The following is a 22072-nucleotide window of genomic DNA, read 5'->3' on the forward strand; positions in this document are numbered from 1 at the left end:
GCGTTCCATCTCTCAATTTTGAAGGTGCACGTTCTCCATACTCCAGTGAACAGAGTTATTTCCGATAGATGTTGCGTCCGTACGAGCGCTCATTTAACTCTGGCCAGATGCTGCGAAAGTTATCTCCTCTAAACTCTACCTTCGATAAATCTCATTACTCGCTTCTGTCTAGGGCTCATATCGAAGCTGTATCCACTTTTCCGACCTCTACTCCTCTGCCTCCTCCTCCCCCCTTTCTCCTTTTTTTTGCTTACTCCTAGTTTTCCCTCCCTTTTTTTCGTACTTCCGTTTCACCAGCATGCAGCCGTCAATTTCACGAAAGTTCCCTCGACGAGTGACAGTACCAAGGACGTACACACACGACACCCAACCAAATTAAAATCCGATCAAAGTTTACAAATTGACGTTTCAATATTCAAGAGGGAGAATGACGAGGATTGACTTGAAAGATACTCTGCGCGTTATCTCCATGCAGTAAGCTCGCTAAAGCGATTGTGCATTTTAAACGGGGAACTTTGCGAAGGGATGGGCCTATGGAAATTTACAGAAATATGTAAAAAAGCAACGAAACACCGAACATTCGATTTAAAAAGTTCACAACTTCTGCATCGCGTATGGAGATTCAGTTACGATTGAAAATTCATCGATTTACGCGTTAGTAACGCTCGATTGGAGGGTTTCTATAAATCACGGATAGTCGAAAGAAACAATTTCATATTTTTTCTTTTCAAAGAATAAACTTTGCATAATGTAATATTTCCATCAAACTTCCAATTATACTAATTATTCAATTTTACATACAAGAAATTCCAAGGCTTTGAAACAGTTAGAAACAGTTAGGCTATGTCATCATTTTTCATTACTCGTCAAAGTAGAATATATTTCTTTGTAATTAATAACAATCAATTAAAGAGCCATGTAATGGAATTAACAGCTAACTCATGTAACTATCGCCTGCAGATACTTTTTAATAAGCATAGAGGAGTAGCAAGGGTCTTTCATTTATTACTTGCACCTTTGCTTAAAATTATGCGCCACTATGAAACGACTGTAATCGATAACACGTAAAATATACTGTTTCGACTTTGATGCAATATTGCAATTTTGTGAATCTGTAACTTCTTCTCCTGTACGTCTGCGGTTTAATTAAATTTACACTGAGAACCCACAATTTATATGCAACGAATATTTCAACTTTCTTCAATACTTCCATCATCTTGTATTGTTTTTTAGTAACATGAAGAATTTCAAGAATTTGTCACCTCTATATTAAATTATGTAATTTTAGCGTCAGAAAATACTTCGACACCTCTTAAAATATTAAAATTTCATTGTCAAATATATTTCAAAGTTTACCTAAAAATCGCTTAGAAGATATAAGTTGAATCCTATTTTAGAAATTTCTTTCGGCACAGCATTGAAAAATGAAACTTTCTAAAAGTACTAAAATCCCAATGTCTACTCCATCTTAAAATTAATCCACGAATCACTGAGAAAATGTACTTAAAAACCAAATGAAATTTTAGATATTTCTTCCATCGTTCCATATTACACAACAAAACTTTCACAATAAAAGTTAAAAACTTTCACGATAAATTCCACTGCCTGCAAGAATAACTTCTCCGGTAAATGTATATATTATACAATTTTCTAAGAATCGATTACAAAAGGAAGAAGGACACTCACGTGCTAAACAATAACAATTCAAGGGAACGTAATAATCGATACAGATGGGTCTAATCATCGAGACCCGATTCCATCAGAGACTCAACCTTCGTCTTCGTCTTTGAAAGAAGATTCGGTGGCGGTTCAAGGTCCTGCGCGGGTCCTGAATGATATTCCCATACAGGCAACCCTTTGACGGCTCGATCAGCGCACATTGCATTGTCCGTGGGTTTATCGAGGCTTTGGTAGAGGGTGGAAGGGAGAAATCGGGGCACCCAACAGGGAACAGAGGGATCGAGAAGCCCGGAATGGGCGCGGGTTCACGTGTGCACGTTTCCCGGTTGCAGAGAAAGCAAAGCCGTGGCTGCACCTGCGACCACCGGTGAATGGGCCTTCTCGTAGGAGACTAATATTTAAATAATGCGCGGCCCAGGGAGGTGGAACCACGATGGAACTGTAGATCGGCTCTCCGATCTGACCTTCTGTATTCAAATGGGTCGATCGTTAGATAATACGAACGATCGCGTAACCCAATGGAGGTTCACGGTAGATGGAGGATCGTGAAAGCGATACGCATTTGTCTTGGCTTTTTCTTCTTCTTCTTCTTCTTCTTCTCCTTCTTCCTCTTCTTTTTTCTTTTGAATCTTTCGTTTGGAATTTGAGAGGTTATGGGATGTCACTGATGGTACCTTTTTCGAATATATCGATTCGCGGATTGATATTATTACACCGGTACGTGTGAAGTGTCTCTGAAGTGAAAAGTGAAATATTGATCTCATTAAAGAAGAAGAATACGTATTTTAAATAAAGATATTACAATGTTCAGAAATTTATTTGACGAATTAGCTCATCTTCAAACATATCGACGTGTCGATTGATATTATTTGCTTGGTGCATGTCGTCTCTTCTAATTTTTATCTCTGACCGACTACATGTAAAAAGAAGACATTTGCTGTAAACCATTTCACATTAAGCAGGTCAAGATCTTAACAATATCCTTCGAATGAATTCCAACTAACAAGTAGAGGTATCCAACGAAGTTTGACGTTTGTTGTCTATTGAATTAGTATCCTGCGGATAAAGGGAAAAGGTATAAAGACTTTCTATGGCATCTGAACGTGTCTCATTGAATACTACGCTGAAGGCTGGCTGATTCTCTGCTAGGTGGAGGGTTTAATAAGAGACAGAGCTGTAGGTCCGTTGTAATATCCGTTTTGTATAATCGCACTGCCGGTCCTCCTTTTATTTCTGGTAATTTTTCTCATCAGAGCACGGGCGCTCGAGTATCCCGTGGGATGCCCTGGGCAGTGGGACGCTCGTCACCCCACCTACTCCCTTTCTGTCCGTATGTCTGTCCATCCGTTCGTCCGTTCGTCTGTCTGACGGCGCGGGATTCAGAGAAACGTATTAATACGTAATCAGCCGGGAGCTGCCTTCGCTGTCCTGCTATGTTGCTTGCTTCTTCCGTTGCTCGTTGCGTATGCCATTGCTACTCCTCTGATGCCAAGTTGTTAATGCTGGTATAAGTGTGTAGAATTTACGCTCTCTTTTATACATAGCTTTAACGTTACAACGCTGTTTTCTCTCGCTACTCAGCTCGCTTCCTGTACATTCCGCATCGTATTTTATATCGACGTTTTGCACCCTGTTCCTTTCACCTTTTAATTAATTAACGTATCTTAAATTGATAAGGGACAGGGAGATTGACGAGCACCGTTTCGCTTTCCGTCAGATGCATTTTCAAGTTTCGTCGTATCGAATAAAACGGTAAAGTAGATAAAATGGAATAAATAGAAAAGAGGGCAGTAAAATGTCCGCACGAGTGATAATAATAAAACAGAAGATCCTGATTAAGGGAGTCATGCGATTTTTTGAATTCCTCAAGCATGGAATTTTACGAAGCATTCGGTTGTTGCAGGTGGTGAGATCGTTGATAAAATTTTCAATTTCTATAGAATTTTCATTGCATAAAACGTACGTGACCTGCTAGAAGATGTTGCAATGAATGTCAAAGTGCGCGAACTAATCGAACCTTGCAGAAGTCAGACTAGTTTTCAATTGTAATTGACCATTGAAATGATCAGATTAGAAATTATAAAATGATTAGATTGTGACATGTACTCGCTTTCCACTGAACTCCTCAATCGCTATTAGAAAAAGATCAATAATAAAGAAGGCAGAAAATATATCAAAGATACCACGTGCTTCGATATTTCATAGGAATTCAAATTAGGCTACTGCATCGGAAAGGAGAACCTTATCCGAGAATTGTTGAAACTCCAAGTGAAATCCCTTAAAGCTGTGTTAGTCTCTCGCTCGAAAGCCGTTTCCTCTTTCTGTCTTTCCTGAGACGAAATATCCGCGGGCTAAGATGGCGTCCTTTCGAGGGCTGGTTTTGAAAGAGAAACAGACGAACGGAGCGAGACTAAGCGAGAAAGGAGACCGTTTGGTAGTTGAGGAAAGTGTACGGGTAGCAAGGAACCGTGGAGGGTCGACGAAGATGGGTATTTGTGTAATATTCCGTTTGTCTTGCCTTCAGAGCATCCGCTAATGTACACAACACTAGTACTGTAACGAAGACACTTGCCAGGGAGCAAGAGGCAGGCTACGACGATGCCAACCAGCACCGCTACTAAGATTGTTATTGTACAATTTGCTACATCTAAGGCAGATCCCGCGTCGAGTGTGAGGGCAGCACCTTTGGACATCAGTCGGAGTATCACACAGGCCGTCTAGTTGCTCTTCCTTTTCCCCGCGTACTCAGCAACGTGCTACACATACACCTGGAAATTCTATTGTCCTAAATCGAGCTGCTGGCCTGACAGTATTATATCGATTGACAAGTTGTCATATAATCTCTATTTTCCAGAAATGTGCACGATGATAAGCTCGCCTTGTACTGCTAAAGGTCGTTCATAAATTAGACAGAATATTTTTCGTTCGATGGGACCGATGATGAGATATTTGGACTAAAGTTTCCCTGTTGATCAAGATCAAAGTGAAGTACTGGTATTCCATAGATCTACGAGAGTGTGTCCAGATCAGAACCTAGGCTAACTTGCGTCTGAAGCGATAACGAAATCTTGCGAGGTTACCAACACGCAATGGAAATTTCCACGGTAATTCGATAAAAACTAAGAGACTCGGGCGCAACAGGCGTGAAATCGGATTAAAGGCCGCGAGATTTCGAAGCGTGCCGCTAAAGCCGAGTAGAAAGTTCGCGTTGTTCCCGCGGAATTATGCGACCGGAAGTGGCTTCGTTTAGTCATATTTACTGATCTCTGCCACCTTTCATCTCCCATCACCTCCTTCTCCCGCGAACAAGTTACAGAATTACGAGCATTTTGCGAGCGAATTGTGACTACCAGAAACTCTTGTTTGTATGCGACTAGTCAATCTTCTGGGCATAAAGAGAGAGAGGGAAAGAGGGAGAGGGTGGTTCAGGGTGGCGGTAGTAAAGTGGCTGTTCTTACACAAATAAAACAGCACTTAGTACGAGTACTTACCCTCTCTCTCTCTCTCTCTCTCTCTCTCTCTCATTTTATCTCTCTTTCTCTCTCAGTTTGCGACGACACAGACAATGGGAATGTGACATGTGCCCGGACTCCCTACAACAGCAGGTAACGCCGCGATACGAACTCGTATGCAAATCCACTGGAGTATGCACTTCAACTGAAGCTACAGAAGCATGAGTTTCAGCAAAACTCTTCGGTTAAATCAGAGGACGACCGTAATCACTCAATCCTCTCCGCGTCTTACTCTCACTTTTCGGGTATTAAACGCGGATTACCTCGGAAACATTGACAAAACGCTACGAGAACTAGTCTGCATATTTTCTTGAAAAAATTATTATACTTTTCTTAACACTTTCGCAGCTGCTATACATAATACTCGCATGGATTCTCTTCGACATATACTTGAAGATACTATATCATATCGAACTTGTTTAGGCTTGGATTCGTTGCATCTGTACAATATAACAGCGCGGAAGACAGTAAACGCCAAGTTACGAAACAGTTAAGCAACAATTCGTACAATAGGAATCCACTAATTCTACCGATTGCCTATGATTTGTTAGATACAGTATTTCTGACAATATGTGCGTTACCACGAGAGCAGTCAACATTATTAGAAATGCGAAGAAAATACAATGTGAGACTTTGATGACTGCTATTAGAATGCCGGCTGTAAAGGATTTTCAACTGTAAACTGTACAACTTGAAGTATGATATCCTTTCCTACGTCAAATACATTTTATTCTAAAGAGGAAACTACTCAGTTCGGTAGTATTATGGTTAGATAGGTTGAGCAATCTATGAGAAAAATGGCCAACTATCGTCATCGGAAGGACGGACGAGGGAATGAGATGACGCTGAAATGCCGTGGGCCGATTACTCGGCCACCCGAGTACAAACAGCAGATCGCTTCGTAAATGCATGAAACACGATATGAAATGCACGAGTTCGGACGTTTTGGCATCCGGACAAGCAGACAATCAACTCATCGAGGCGTGTGGATGCATTTTTATTATATATTATAGACTGCCCAATGCTTTCCTCCATATCGTACGTCACTCACGATGTCAGTCGCTAACGTACCGTCTCGAACGTATTTCACGTACCGGGTGTTCCGAAAATAGATTTAAAAAGAAAACACGTACGTGAACGAGTTCTTAATTATTCCAGCAAGAGTCATTTTGTTCAAGCGTAATTACATCTAGATGGATCTTGTATAGCTGTCTATACATACATTTGAAAGACTGTAAACTCCTTTCGTGGAATTTATAAATTGGATCGAATGGTTAAGCAATACCTGAAGTTTCATTGTTATTTGTGTGTCAATGTTTCTATATAGAAACAATGTGCATGTGTGTGGATAATTACCTGCATGTACAACTTCTCAACAAATTATACGCTAGCCGCTATCATTTTGTCGATCAAGAACGAACGAAGCTTACTCGTAATAATCTCTCTGTCACTTCGAAGTGACGATAATGTTAAGGTTGCAGGTATTTGCATATGGAAAAGGCGATCGATATATTTAGATCGGACAATCGGTCACTGGTTACTCGATGATTAAAAAGCAATTTTCTTCCCAAGAAACTTTTTTCCATAAGGCGAATATACCAAGCTTGAGCAATATATTTCTTGTTAAATATCGAAGAACAGATCAACCAAATCGACCATTAAATGCTTAACAAAAAATTTTCCCTTATAGAAATATACATACTATCTCATGACGAGGATGTAGTGAGGATAAGACTGAGCAACGTTCCCCTGGTTAAATGCCTAATAATAAATGAAGAAAACATACTCGATAATTTATAAATTCCATGATGAATTTCTTTTTGAGGAAATGACTTTCTCGATAACGTCGATGTACCTAGCAATATTTCTTTAAATATCTCCGAACAGACCATTTGATAATTAAAAACCAATTTCTTTCCAAACAGGTAGTCTACATAATTATAGAAAAGGAAGCAACATTCTTTTGATCGAATGCTGAATGACAAATCAATCAAACAGAGCGCTCTATTAAAAAGCAATTTCCTTTCAACTAGCTAACTTAACCGTACACAACTAAGCAATATTCCTCTGGTCGAATGTCGGCAGATCAATCGAATAAAACGCTTGATAATTAAAGAGCAATTTCTTTTCCATAAACTAATCTAATCGTCAATCAAGTATGGAATAGCAGATCAGGTAAAATAGCGATAAGTAAAGAACCAATCAGCAAACCAAAGTTAGACACACGATCAACGTAAGACTGGCATGGATTATTACAAGATTTCGGGAAGGATTTGATTTATTGCCCAACACCCAGTATAGATTTCGGATATAGGTGTATCGAGCCGTATCTGGCTATATCAACCGTACACATAATTACCATCTGATAGAGTTCGTTGTCTGTCGGGAGGCTGATTTCATACTTGTTCTTGTTGCCGACCCGTCAAAGGTATCCCCGTGGCGGTAGGACGGTCAATCTCGGATGGGGACCCAAGGGCCGTATGGGCTCCTTCTCCCGTCTCGACCAATCACCGACCCTTTACACTCACCCGTACCATCGAGCAATCGTAAGAGAAAAAAAAATGTTGCGATTAGGCTTGCTCCAAGACGATGCATCAACCAGTTCGAGAGTCTCGGCCGCTTCGATGGCCGATCGAAATTCACTCAACTCCAACCGAGCAAAGACAACCCTCTCTGACCGATCAATTCGGTTTATCAGTTCACGATTTGATAGGTTTCCGTATCTATCCTAAATTTTCATTACAGGCCAAGATGTGATTTCTGTTTTGAAAAGATTACTTTCTCAGCTTTTATTCTGGTTTAGGAAATATAAATTTATCGATGGAACATTCTATCGATGAATGATCCTAGTCATGCGAAATTATCAGAAAACATAAATAACAAAGAGACTGTATTCTTTTAGAAATAGCTAAAACGAAAATAAAAACTGGTCGGCAATGAGCAAAGAATAAAGTAATTTATTGTGGTGATTCATGGACTCTTATAAATCATACGAAGAACAAAACCAAGAATTGATGTATAAAATGTAGTAAATGAATATTTGAAGAAAATACAGAGACAGAATATAGATCATTTTTCAAGAATAGAATCAATTTTCTTTCGAGGAAATAGCAAAGTTGAACAGTATTCCTTTGGTCAAGTATCCAATAGTAGATCAATCAAAATGGTAAAAAATAAATGACCAATCAACGAAATTTCAATATACGATAGTCAGAGTAAAATAACCAAAGTAAATAAATTTCTTAACGACGTACGAAATTTTATCTAGAAAAAGTTTGATATAACTAGAATTCTATCATTCCCACGTCGGCGGACTGGGTCTGAAAGACGTGCCTTCATTGAAATCGTCGATGTAACGCAATCAACGTAACACCTGTCGAAAATGCAGATTTACGGTGCAGCTGCTTCCGCCGGCACAGACAAGCAATAATTCCAGGGGAGATCAAGAACTCGTCCATAATTTCGTCGCTTCTTCTATTCCCTTCCACCTCCTTTTCTGTCCGCTAGATAAGTTCTTGCTCTTTTTCGTTCGCGCAGCGAAAAGTATTGTTTAATCAAAGTACGTCAAAATATTAGGGCTCTAACCTATTGCTATTCCCTGTGATCCGTGTCTGAGAAATCCTCCCACTGCCTCAGGCTCGTCGACATTAACGCAGGCAGTGGTCTATCTTCTATGCAACTGGTGCATTTAATCGCTTGTACCGGGTAGGCGGTTCTGAGAAAAGTGTTAGGTTCAGAAAAGATTAGGTTCATTAGTTTGGCGTACAGTGACGAACAAAAGTATTAACAGACACTAAATTTTCTAGTAAAATTTTGGATTGAACGAATTCTACAATTTTGCTTCCAATTTTCTTTCTTTCTCTACGTGTTAGCTGAGTTGGACGAAATATTTTGCATTTGTCGGTGCTAACAAATATTTCATCGATGTTTAGATGAAAATCTATAATATTCTATAATATCCATAAAAATAATTATCAAGGATTTTGAAAGAGATTCTGTTATCAGAAAAGACGTTTCTCTGGTTTGCTTATTTATTTCTAATATAGCGCATAATAGTATGATTGTAAGAATAATTAGTTTTCTTTTTTGCAATTACAGTACAGCATTATCGAGCTTTAAAATATCTAGAATGAAATCATCCTCTGGTGTTTTACCATTAACAATGTGAATTGCATCTTTTATGGTCTGTAAGTTTTATGCGTTTTTCATTAGGACCAGTGCAAGTGGCTTTATTATGTAGCAGTCACTTCCGCAGTTGTATTACTAAATAATCTGATCATCTTTAGGTAATCAGATTTTCGAGGTGTTACGTGCAGTGACTGAGGCACATCCTCTGTTCTATTAATTGTAACACATCTACTCAATTCTGTTTCACAAAAATATTGCTAATCTGATTGTAGCTTTCTTAAAAAATGATGCACTAATTATACTAAAAGAGAACTATATAAAACTATCATCAACGACTAAAACATAAAATTCCTACAAAGGAAATCAAAATGAAAAATGTATGAAAAAATACTTAATTTATGAAAATAGATCTTCACGAAAGGTAATCCAAATTCCTAAAAACGTATCGTTGTATTTATAAAATTTATCAAATTTCTATGAAAAATTGCAAGTTGGTCATCTTGACCACTGTGGTAGTTGTGATATTAAAAGGAAACGTAACTCGATGTTCGGAAATTTATTCGGTTGTAAATCAGAACGTACAGGTCTATCTCGACACGTCACAATGACAAGCAACCACGCGTGTGCAACACATCCCCCTTTACAGAGCCAAAAGACCTATCGAGGCAACGTTTGTCACACGCATGAATTCTTTTGTTATGATTTTGTCAAGCCATTCATCGGTCTGCATTCGCTTCGATGGGGCCAAGTCTCCCACGCGTAACACCTATGGAACCTGTTTTCTTCTTCCATCAGCCAGATGAGGTGCCGAGATGAAAAAAAAGAAAGAAGAAAAAAAAAAAGAATCGAAACTTATTTCGGCTCCCTCGAGCGGAAAGCATCTTTCTATCGAGTGCTTTGCACTCTGGATCCACTTCACCGGCTTTTCACAGTAGTTTGAACTACGACCTCTGTGGAAAGGTAAAGTACAATCTTTTGCCACGGAATATGACAATTTTATAGGAACTATATAAAATTGCAAGTATAATATATTTCTTTGAAGTTCTCCTAACAGAAACGGATAACGATAAGGCTACCGAGCGAAGAGAAGATAATTCGAATGGTAATTGCAGAACGAGTTAATCTTTCAAATTGGTTCATTTTAAACGAGCTCTGCCGAGGGAACAAAACATCACCTGCCGCTCGATGACGATCACGAGGAGGCGGAGGACTATTGTCGGCCGCGTCCGGTTTTATACGAACTCCATTGTCCCGGACTTATATTTATTCATTAACAATTACCGGCTACTCGCAATACCTTGTGTTGTACGTTTGATCGCAGCTGTTTGTCAATGAGCATCGCCATATCGTGACTGCATAAAAATTGAAATATATATCACAGCACAAAGGGAAAGAAAATTCAACGAAGGCAATTACGTTGCATCTGAGATATCCACTGCAACTTTAATAATATCTATCGAAAGTGAAAATCGATGTATTGGATAGAAGAAAATAATCTCTGAACCGAGATTAAAGTTGAAAGGAGAATTTATGGTTAAGTCATCCATAAAAGGGTAGATCCAGTAGTGTCTCCGAGGAAAATAATCTTTCGAGAACTCAATGTCGAACTGATACCTTTTCCACAGACTTTTGTCAAAGAATTTCTGTTCGTTGTTCCATTTTATACATTTTGTTAGATACTCGTGAGAAATCAGGGATATTCTTTGGGGTGTTTACGATTCACTGTCGTACACATCGGGTTTTGTTTGGACTACCATTAACCGGTTTCGTTGGAGTATTTAGCGATTCATCTTCTCCAAATGTTTGAAAAAAATTTTCAAAATCTGATTTTCATAATGTGCAATCAACATGAAATTTAGGAGAATAATGGAGCAATACTAGGAACTAGTATAGAATTTCTGTTAGTGTCATTATTTTGCTAGACAAAGAACCTAAATAGAAAAATTATATCGTTAGAAAATCACCAAATCTATCTCGGCATTAACCTCTTCAAGAATGCTAAGTTTAATTTATATATGAAATTATTTTGAATAAGTACAGATCTGCAATCATAGGTAATTGTACGAAATCCTTTAACAAGTACTTAAACGTAACATGCAATTCCGTGTACGTGTATCATTTCCTCATAAACAAAAATGCGATTACCTTCTACCTTAAATAAATTGTTTCCCGAAGTGACCAAACGACATATTCCGTCAATTGCTAACTGAAAACTTACGTTCTTTCGTTAATACATTGTATCGTTATACAAAAATACCAGTAATTTCTTGTCCGTGGCATACATTATCAGCAAGATCTGTCCATTACTTGAATTAACAGATGAACGCACATGGGAATTCAGTTGAAGCTTGGGTAGAGGGAAGAGAGAGGCGCAGTTCGGCTGAACTGTTCGGGAAGAGCACCGCCGACGGGTGCCGATCAATTAACTAATGATCGCTAATTAACGTTCCCCCAGGGCGGTAATACCCGATAACGCCGGCTCGACGCACCAGCCTTACGTTAACCATCGCTCGTGGAGCCGGAACAATCTTGGCGAAGGCCTTAGTTTGAGTTTAACCGTGGCTCAGCACCGTGCTGAGTAATCAAACAATTACGAGGGGGTGAAAGGTGGTGGTGGCGGTGTTGGATTGGTGGGGGGCAGGGATCGCACCACGGCGGCGGCGGCGGCGGCAGCGGCGGTGGCTTTCAACCGTTCACAGTCGAATCTTCCTGAAATGCAGAGAGAATGGACGAAACGAAGGGCGAAATCGGACTAGGAACCGAGAGACGGTTACCAGTCGAACTCGAAGCGCGTACCAAGACAGCGATTTCAGCAAAATAACGCTCGTCGATCGATATGATCGTCGACCAGAATTCGGCAACTCGCGGAATACCGTCTAATTGACTGTTAAATTATCGTCGCTAAGAATTCGAACTCTCTTCTGTTTCCACTTTTCACGTACCTTTTGTTCAATGGTTTGCTTCGTTTCCAGGATACGGCAAAACTTCCAGCTATGCACGGTTCGGTTCTATGTGTATCGAAACTTTGGTAAGAGTTTGGTTTGGATGAAGTTCCAGATAGTTTGGAGAGATATTTGTATTTTAGGCATTACAAAATGTGTTTGCAATCACTTATTGTGTAACTGATTGCGTTCTACATTAGCGAATTGTATCTATAAATTAATGTATCGTATCTTTTTGCACGAAGCTTTAACGATGTCAAATCTTTGGTATTGTTGATTAATACATTTGTCACTGGGTTTGTCGAAAAGATATTAGAACAGATATCAGAAGAATTAGGTTCTACCTAATCCTTTTAACATGCCCGGCGTGTTTAGTCAATTTTCGACGTTCACTGAATAGTTTTGTAACGTGCTTAATAAAAAACATTTATAGAAAGAATTTATGTATATCTAAAACATCGACCACGAGCTTAGCAGAGTTGAAAAATAGGAAACCACATTTTACATTAAAAAGGTTGGTTTCAGTATCCACACGAGTTAGCCCTATTTTATTTTTCGCAGTGAATTTTGTAAATTTTATAAATTTTTATGCTCAGTCCTTAACAATCTGCAGACTGTTTTAATCCGTACATCCGAACATTCGGATCCATTATATCCTTTATAGCCTAATACTTGCATATTTATAACACAACTTAAAGATTAGCAGGGAAATTAGATTTCAGGGAGATATGTAATTCGTAGTAAGAAAATGCCGGAAGGGAGGGCCGCAGGAGAAGCGATGCAGGAAATATACGTAGTACGATACAATGTGCGAAAGGTGAAGCTAATAAGCCACGAAGCCAAGTCCACTTGCGGCTAATCCAAGGACAGAAATGGCCGGTGCTCCCTTTACGGCTCGTAAAACTTTCGAAAGAGGCAGGAAGGAAAGCAGCAACCGAGAAAGTATTCGCACAAAATTGAAAACTGGACGACATGCATATTCATGGTGGTAGCTTTAATATATGTTTTACGGCTTCTGCTGGTTCTCCCTCCATCACGGTTTTCCTCTTCCTGTCTTTCAATTGCTACTTTCTTCTAAACCGTGGTCACTCATCATCCTTTTCCGAACAAAATCTTCGAAGTGCTCAACATTTTTAAGACTTTAGAAACTTTGTACAAATATTTTTTACAAGTACCATATCTATGAATGAGTTAAAGCATAATTTAATTGTAAGATGTCTGTATGAAAGAAGACTTTGACTATGGAAGAATAGAATGAAATGTCATTGATCGAAACATCCAGTATGAAAATTCATTACATACGTGTGCAACTTTTCTCTTCCCTTACCTTCTTCTTTTTCCTTTTTTTTTTTTTTTTTTTAATTGAACATTCTTTGAAACAATACTGTTTCAAAAATGAAAACTCGGCATTCATGCAGATGTTTGTGAATACAAAATTGCTCGATCGATTCTTAATCACTGTTAGTCAAATATATTTCTCGTGTATCCTGTGGCTTTTCAAAATCGACGTCTTTTAATACCAAACCTGAAACTCTGTATTTCGATTCTAAAGATTTGTCTAGAAAAACGAAGAAACAGAAAATGGCGACAATAATTCAAGGATTTTAATCGACTCCACAATGACGTTTATTCCAATGGTATATCCGATAAATAAATTAGATTGATAGGAAAGTCGAAATGCTGAAAAGGTAGTGAAAATGAAAGAAGGGGAGGGGGGCAGTAGACGTCTCTTGAAAGCAGATTTTAATCGAGAGTCAAGCCGAGACAACGAATTTACGATCCAGCATGGCTCTTTAGCAACTCGATTTAAGGCCGTTCGTCGAACCAAACGATGCGGTAATTAACATAAAGTATTAATAACGATTCTATCGCTGACGGTTCTCTTTTTTATGCCGAAGCTCTTTTTCCACGGTTTATGCGCCCATTAGATTTTACGATCGCACCGAAAAATAGCCGAAGGATGGTGCGTAGAGGGTCCCAGGATTCATCCTTTTTTTCTATCCTATTCGCCTTTCTTCTGGTGTCTTTCGTTTTATCCACCTATCGCCTATTTGTTCTCGCACTTTCACTGTATCAACATTTGAACAGAAGCACGTGTAAAGCAAATTGAAAACTGATGGAAAAGCAGCATAGAGTGATTTTTTTGTATAAAATATTCATCGAAAGTATAAAATTATAAAATTCACACAAAGTTCCGATTTGGAATAATTTTAATTATAAAAATCTAGCCATGTATCTTGGAGAAGTGATTATCTTTTTATTTTCTAGATTCGACATTCTATAATAAAATTTCATATTCTTAAATGGAAGATATAACATTCTCTTTGAGAACAAAGCAAACTTGATCTACAACTCTATCAGAGTGTTCGAATACGAATGAATCATAGCGTATATATTACATTATTTTTGAATATAAGAGAATCTCGGAGCATTGACTGTTATCTGTGAGAAAACGGATAAGCGCAAAGATATTCTACTACTTTTTGCCGACTATCCACGAGAACTGAGTTATGAGAAAATCGCTGTAGGTGGTCTTGCGCGAGATAATCGAACCTCAAATAAATAAAACTATTCTTTCCAGCTCGAAAGCTATTCTTTTGTACGTACTATTCTCTTGGCGCGTGTTTATACCTGACAGATGTTAAATAGCATTTAATCATTAGCATCATTACGTTATTTTTAATAAGAGTGATTCAACGTGTAATAAAGAATTATTCAATTAGCTAAAAACGGCAATTTAACCAAAACGTGTAACAAATTCCAATTAATTTTAGTTAAGGCAGGATATAATGATTCTGATGGTTGACTGGACCAAGATCGCTGTCCACTTCATTTTCGATTCGAAATATCAGCAGGTGGGCATACCTGACAGCTGTACAACTCGACATTCGTTCACGGTATTATTAGCATTCACAAAAATGCAGACCAGAACGGATCGATGCCCGAAATTAGCTGTCCAATATTAATTAGCTTTTAGCCTAATTGCGATTTTATTTGTCCAACCAAATGGGAAACCGAATCGATCGAGATCTCAATCTCATAAATTATAATTAATAGACGAATTCTTGTTACGAGTTTCGGAAATCAGTTACAGTCAAACTATAAAGAAACACAGACAGTCTAGGAAACTTAAGAATTAAATTTGGAAGAGAAGTGATAAAATAAAATTTATAAATCCATATAATTTTTTCTTCCAACCATCAGTGTCATTCGCGGTATAATAATTAATTAAACGCATTCGGAAAGTGAAAATATGGCACTACGAAAACTTTGTCAGTACCAATAAATATAGAATAAAATATAGAAATTTACACGAAAAAGTACAACTGGTACATTAAATAAATTTAACATTAACTACGTTAAATAATTTACGTCATCAGTAATTCATTTTTGTAAAATCTTTAAATGAAATCCTCTCGTACGCATAACGTAGTATAAGTGGCCCTAGAAAATATTAAATTTTCCAATAAATTTATCAAAACTATAAAATAATTGTGTACTGTTGTTAGTTACCAAGGAAAATAGAGTTAGAAAATGAACAAAAATGGACTTATTATACTCGTATATTTGCCACGTAAGTTTCAATTCATTTATAATCTTGAAGCTTGCATCTAATTGTCCCCGTTTCGATCAGTCAGAGAAAATGTTACGGAAGACAGTGGTAAAGCTTGATAGAGCAGCCATACATATCTCGGTCACGGAAAGAGCAACCGGGAATTTTTCTCATGAAAAAGACCCGATAATGCGTCACGACATTTTCCGTCTATCCGGTGGATCTTCTTCGTGGAATAAATATGTAAATAGGAATTTCTCGTTTCTCTCGCGGCCGCGCACAAGACTCGCGACAATCTTGACCTCTCCTGTTCGTAGCTGGTGTCTTCCTCTTTGTTCAGGCCTGGCTTTCGCTCTTCTCTCGCCAATGTCTCGTGGAAAGACGTCGAACGCCGCTACTGCGTTCTACCTGCGATATCAGGCCCGGTCTCCCTTGAATAATTCAACGTGCACGCTGCTGCCGATTTGCAAACGCGGATGGAACATCGATACTTGTACGTACCAATGTATCCCGAACTTTTGAAGACGTCCAGAAACTGAATTGTTGCTGTGGGAAGCTCTAAAGGCTACTCGCTCTGTCAGCCATTGTTCGTGTCGAACGATCGTATAAAAGAAAGGAGATGGAAAAGATGAAAGGCAAACGTTTTTTTCACAATGACCAGGCTCTATATAATACATGTCCAACTGAATATTGAAACTTATTAACGGAATAGACAATCGACTGTTTAAATATTTTTGTAATCTCCACGATTAAATATCCTGTAATTTCTACGTTTATTTTCGAATTTGTTTCGCAAACTTCGCCAATGTAATCGTGGCAATCGAGTCTCATAACAGTGTTAGCGTAATTTCAAAGTATTTCGTATAACAGACATAATATATTTATAAAGGCTTATAAGCGTCCAAATACTTTGGTAAGCTTTATCTGTACAAAAAATAAAATATCAGGAGAATATCGATCGTCGGTAAGAAAAACAAGGTAACATTGCTTATCATGGAAAAACAGGATGCGTCATCTCGAGTATCACGTCTTTTCGGTATCGCGTGTCTTCGTATAGCTGATGGCGGTTTCGCGATCCTGCGCTACTTAACAAACTTACCCTTTAACCCCCGCCGTCTGGGCCAAGCACCGGTGCGGGGACGCGGAAATTCTTAACGCTGTTAAGATATGTTAATTTTGTTTACCTATAAGCTATTAAAGGGGTCCTAACGTGCTTAAAGCTAAATCAGTTTAGTTTTCGCCGGATGTGTTCACGGCAGATCCACCGGAATACGGCGTGCACAACCTCGAAAGGTATTTCGCGAGGCAAGTCGGGGAGGCGTAGCCTTCCGCGACAGAATTTACCACAGCAAGCCTTACCAACAGCACGGCAACGAGATCTTATCGGATATCTCGACGATGTCTTGACAAACATGCAGCTGGTTATCGAAATTTCAAATTCGCCACGGATTTGATATGCTGCCGAACTTAAGTTACAGATGGATTACACGTGACTTTCTATCCTGATTTTACCAAAACCAGCGAGATTATCGCTGTTTGCTGATTGAAAAGTGGACAGTTTTTGCTCTGGAAGATTTATTAACAGCAATGATATTTATGAAGATCAGAAGTTGATGGAAGTAACTGATTTGACACATTGATAGAAGAATAAATAACAAAAAAGCAAAAGTAGAATGCAATAAGATGGAGGTGATAATAGAAAATAATTTGCAGAATCATTAGCAAAAGAATTGTATCTGTAATTGTATGTATCTGCATTTAGATTTGGAAAAAAGATAATTCATCGCAGTGTTTCATAAATACTTCAATTTCTCTAAGCTTTACAAAATTGTTGAAATCAGATGGCAGATAAGATAGCGACAAGAAAAGTATTGAGCAAATCCTTGCGATTCTTCTCCATAACTACGATATTAAAAAGTAAGATTCATCAAGGTAAGTTGATCGATAGAAGACGAGTTTCATTTATTATTTCGCATTAATTTTTATGTATTAAAAGAAACTTCGTTCCATCTACTGATAAATAAATAGATAAAATATCTACTACTATTTCCATAGATCACAAGAAAAGTGTACGAGAAAAGATCGACGAGAATTAGTTTACAGATGGCGGTATTTCGATTCACGAAATCGACAAACGAGAAAATCTTTGCACCGGTACAGCTACAACTTTGCAGCTGCGCTTATTACTAATCCACGGCAGAACAATTTAGGTGTTTGCCATTACTAATAACCTGGCGAGCAAACGCAGCATTATTAACAGGTTCGCAAACATCTTCTGTATTAGTGATCTCGTCCCCTATAACCTACATAGTCTTTCTGTGCACCGATTTTCCACCATCGCCGCCCACACGCCAACCCTTATTCCGATCTCTTGTACAGATATTTGCCGTGTCTACACCGGCCAAATTATCTCCGGCGATTTGAAGATAAAGGATTTTCACCGGTGCCGGAGATACACGGCGCTCTCGCTTGGATGAAGCCTGAGAATCGAGTGCTGATAACTCGCTTCGCTAGTAACTAACGAGATTACCAGACTGTAGTGACAAATCTGAGAATCACATACTTTTAACATTTTTCACCGCGTGATTCTCACGTATTCTACGTAACACTGTGGTACTTTTGGAATATTTTAAAGATATACATAGTTAGCTATTCCATTAGACTAATGAAATACTCAATTATTACATATTTAATTAATACACACTATAAGAATTTACAGTTTTTTAAAAATATTAAGATTAATTATTTTTTATGTAGAATACCATTAAGTCATTCCGTTATTATAAGCATATAGATCGTTTCATTGTTTCATCTGTAGCGTAAAATAGCTCGTTTCTGTTTGAGTGGAATGATCGAATATGTAAATATAGGAATATTTGTTATCTCTGATCATAGTAATTGATATAATTATGAATAAATTTATTAAAACCACGAAATGATTATCGTATTAATGGAATTTATTTTCATTTATCACATAAACTCGTCTTCAACAGAACCGAAACGATGCAGCAAACAACATCGAGTTCTCGAAATAAATAACTTATCACGTGCAAGATATTCGATAACCCTGGTGACAGGTTAATTTGTCTCTTCCCAGTGGGCAGGTCAAAAGTGTTTGGAAAATTCTAGTGCAACCTCCCCGCGCTATTTATAAATCATCGATGGATATTAATAACAGATCGACGCGCGACACATGGCACCGAGCATATTTTCCAACTTTATTTCTATAACAGGAGCGACATCCCGCCGTGAATCATTTTGACGGACGCTTCTGCATTTTGCGGCAAGTTGATGTTAATTCTCTCGAACAAGCTGAGAAGGAACAGTTACTATTTCGACATATTTGATCGCTATGGAGAAAGGATTGCACGAAGTGTTCTGGCATTCTCGAACTGGCACGTCAAGATTTATCAGGCATCAGAATAGGATCAAGCTTGTCGAGCGAGCGTAGCCGTGAATATTCGTTGCCTACACAGGATTACGAAATAGTCGGGACGACCCGAAGCGGATTGACTCACTGACAGTTTTTGGCGCGACGCAGTTTGTTTCGCGGAGTCGAACACGGACTGCATTAATATTCTGGCAACGTCGTCAAACAGAGCAGTTATCCCGTTCCCCGTGCTTTCCTCTTTCGTCTTCTCCTCTTAATCTCTGCTTGCCTCTTTCGCTACACAGTCGGCCTTTCCTTTGCCTTGCAAATCTTTCCGAGAACGCGAAAGTTTTTTCGAATACGCGACCGTCTTCTTGCGCTCGCGTGATTCTTTTACGCGCAAGGACGATCGATTTTGCAAATTCACGTGGAATTCGTGTTAGTTCGGCCCGCGAGAGTTAAGATAATATAGAAGCTGGAGATGAAAATAGAAGGAAATAAAAGCGACGAGATATCGTAAAGATACACATCACAGAAGTGTTCGTCATTTTTCATAAAATATTGCTCATTCTGCTTGACAATTCTAGTCTTAATTAACTATTAGAGACCTGGATTAATGCGCAATTACGAAAATTTCCAACATTGTTAATAACATCGAGTCGTTCTGAAATTATAAAAAAGGTGATGAAACGCTTAGTAATTGAATACGTAGTAAATGACATTAAAATATCATTTTAAGAAAATTTCAGAAAATGAGTCAATTAAGCCGAACAGATCAAAGTTGCACGATAAAGTAGAAGAAGATTAAAGAAGTACAGCATCGAGTAGATTCACGAATATCAAAATGACAGTAAACCGAACGATCATGAAACGTGCACGTGTATTTCGGGTTTCGTGAGTCATATGAGATGACGTTATCGTGTTTGGATCATACACCACGGAGCGAGTGTAGTCAAGAGTCAATGCCAGAAATAATGTTGCTACATGAGCTTTGCTAGAGTCGGGGGTGATGTCCTAACAGCATCAGTTAACGAATTATATTTATCCAGTCGGGACTTCAATGTCTTCTTATTCCCATTACTATGTCTTTCCTTTTGCTCTTTAACTTCGTTTTATCCACAGAAGTACTACTTATACTTATGGTAGCTATTGTAGTTCAAAGTTGTGAGAAGGATATAGTTAATTATTCCAAACACCTTGCATAATGTTACAATATTATACTATTTACATATTGACATTAATCGCAAAATTGGATCGTAAAGACAGTTTCTACGTTAAGTTAAATTAAAAATACCATTGGACTTCGACAATTCGACAATTAATCCATCTAATACAGATTTTCATAAAATTGTTAAGAAAAAATCAATTTTCTTTTGTGCAAACACAATCAGACGAAATATATTCATATGCATCAAGCCAAATTTCGTTTGAAATTGTACGGAATCGTTGCGGTTGCCCAAGGGTTAGAACTAACTGGAAAAGAACACTCTAACAAAATCTTATCCAAAATTCAACGATGTGATCTTCCAACTAAAGGAACCATCCCTTAAATCACCGTCTCTTCGAAATTCTAATTTTCATACTTCAGTGATGATACCAACTTATGTTTGGTGGAAAGAGGTCGGTAGGAATCGAGTGAACCAGATACACGCGAACGAAGGAATTGAAAAACTGAATACGGCGTATACGGATTTGTTATCCCCCCGATCACCAGCAGGCTCGGGACAAATGCGCCCACCCCCCCGACCCAGGGGGTAGGGGGCCATACGGGGGTCGGTGATAAACAGTGTCGCTCATTCACAATGGCCGGCAAACACGCATTAAAACGGACTAATATGAAGTGTATTAATGCGAGCGGCATTGTCTAACCCATGGTGTACATGGCTACTGTCGTGGAGCCTGCCTTTATCCCACCGTGGGGGGCCTTGCGATGCTTACATACGTATATAGGCCCCCTCGATATACCCAGTGACTTTTTAAAAGCCGCCGCAGCAAGGAAAATGCATTCTTCAATCTCTTATGAATGGGCCAACTCAGTCTCCAGGGATTTTAAATGAATTGACAAGTTTTGCACTGGAGGAGCATATGGACGTGTAGATACTCCAAACTAAAACATGTTATGGAAATATTAAAGAATTGTGAAAATTATTTCGTAAAGAAAACTAACAAATTAATTCGATTATCTATCGTATAAAATGTTTACCTCTGGTTCGTAGTTTTTAGGTCACAAACCTCTAAATACAAATTATACGTGTTTCTATGTTCTGCAATGGACACAGTGCTACAACATTTAATAGATCGCTTGGATTGCTTAGCAGATACTAGAAAAATCGTGCAGTAAGCGTTTGAAGTTAAGACACAAGTTGCACATATGCAATGTATATGCAATGCAAGTATATACAATGTGAGACTGATTTATTCGCTGTAGGAGGAAAACCTCCAGATCTGCGATATTCTTTTTAATAGAAAACGTATTACCCTCCTTTTTCTACGACAACTCACTATCAATAATTCTTCTACGGTACAATATAAATACACCAAAGGAATTGAAACGGTCGAATATCGAGCGAGGAAAAGAACTGTTGCAAATGAATGACGAAGTGGAGCAGTGGAAGACAGACATTAAAGTGTATTCCAAGAAGCGTTCAAGTACAAGGTTACGAGGTACACCCCGTATGGGACCAATCGCAGGGTAGTGCTGCAAGCTAGTTCTGCCCACTGGTCTAAATTATGGGGTCGCTGTCCAGCTCGCCACGCATAAATGATTGCCCGTGTTATGTTAAACATCCAACAACGGAGAGCCCCGAGAGCTCACCCACACGAAACATCCGATGAAGGTGGAAGAGAAGCTGGATAAGGGAAGAAGAGAAGTGGAGGAAGAGGCGAA

The 22072-nt window shown here is 38.6% G+C and overlaps 1 long non-coding RNA gene across 2 annotated transcripts in view; it reads right to left on the reverse strand.

Moving 5' to 3' along the window:
* LOC126920643 (uncharacterized) overlaps positions 1-22072 on the reverse strand; it is a 95751-nt gene that overhangs the window by 67458 nt on the left and 6221 nt on the right. Inside the window, exon 3 of one of the 2 annotated variants that reach the window (XR_007712042.1) lies at positions 15810-21292. The exons of the other annotated variant lie outside the window; for it this stretch is intronic. This is a non-coding gene — a long non-coding RNA (uncharacterized LOC126920643). Of the gene's footprint in view, positions 1-15809; positions 21293-22072 lie in introns of those variants that run through there. 2 annotated transcript variants of the gene reach the window in all.

This window comes from Bombus affinis, chromosome 9 (assembly GCF_024516045.1).
Source record: "Bombus affinis isolate iyBomAffi1 chromosome 9, iyBomAffi1.2, whole genome shotgun sequence".
NCBI classification, from domain to species: Eukaryota; Metazoa; Arthropoda; class Insecta; order Hymenoptera; family Apidae; genus Bombus; species Bombus affinis.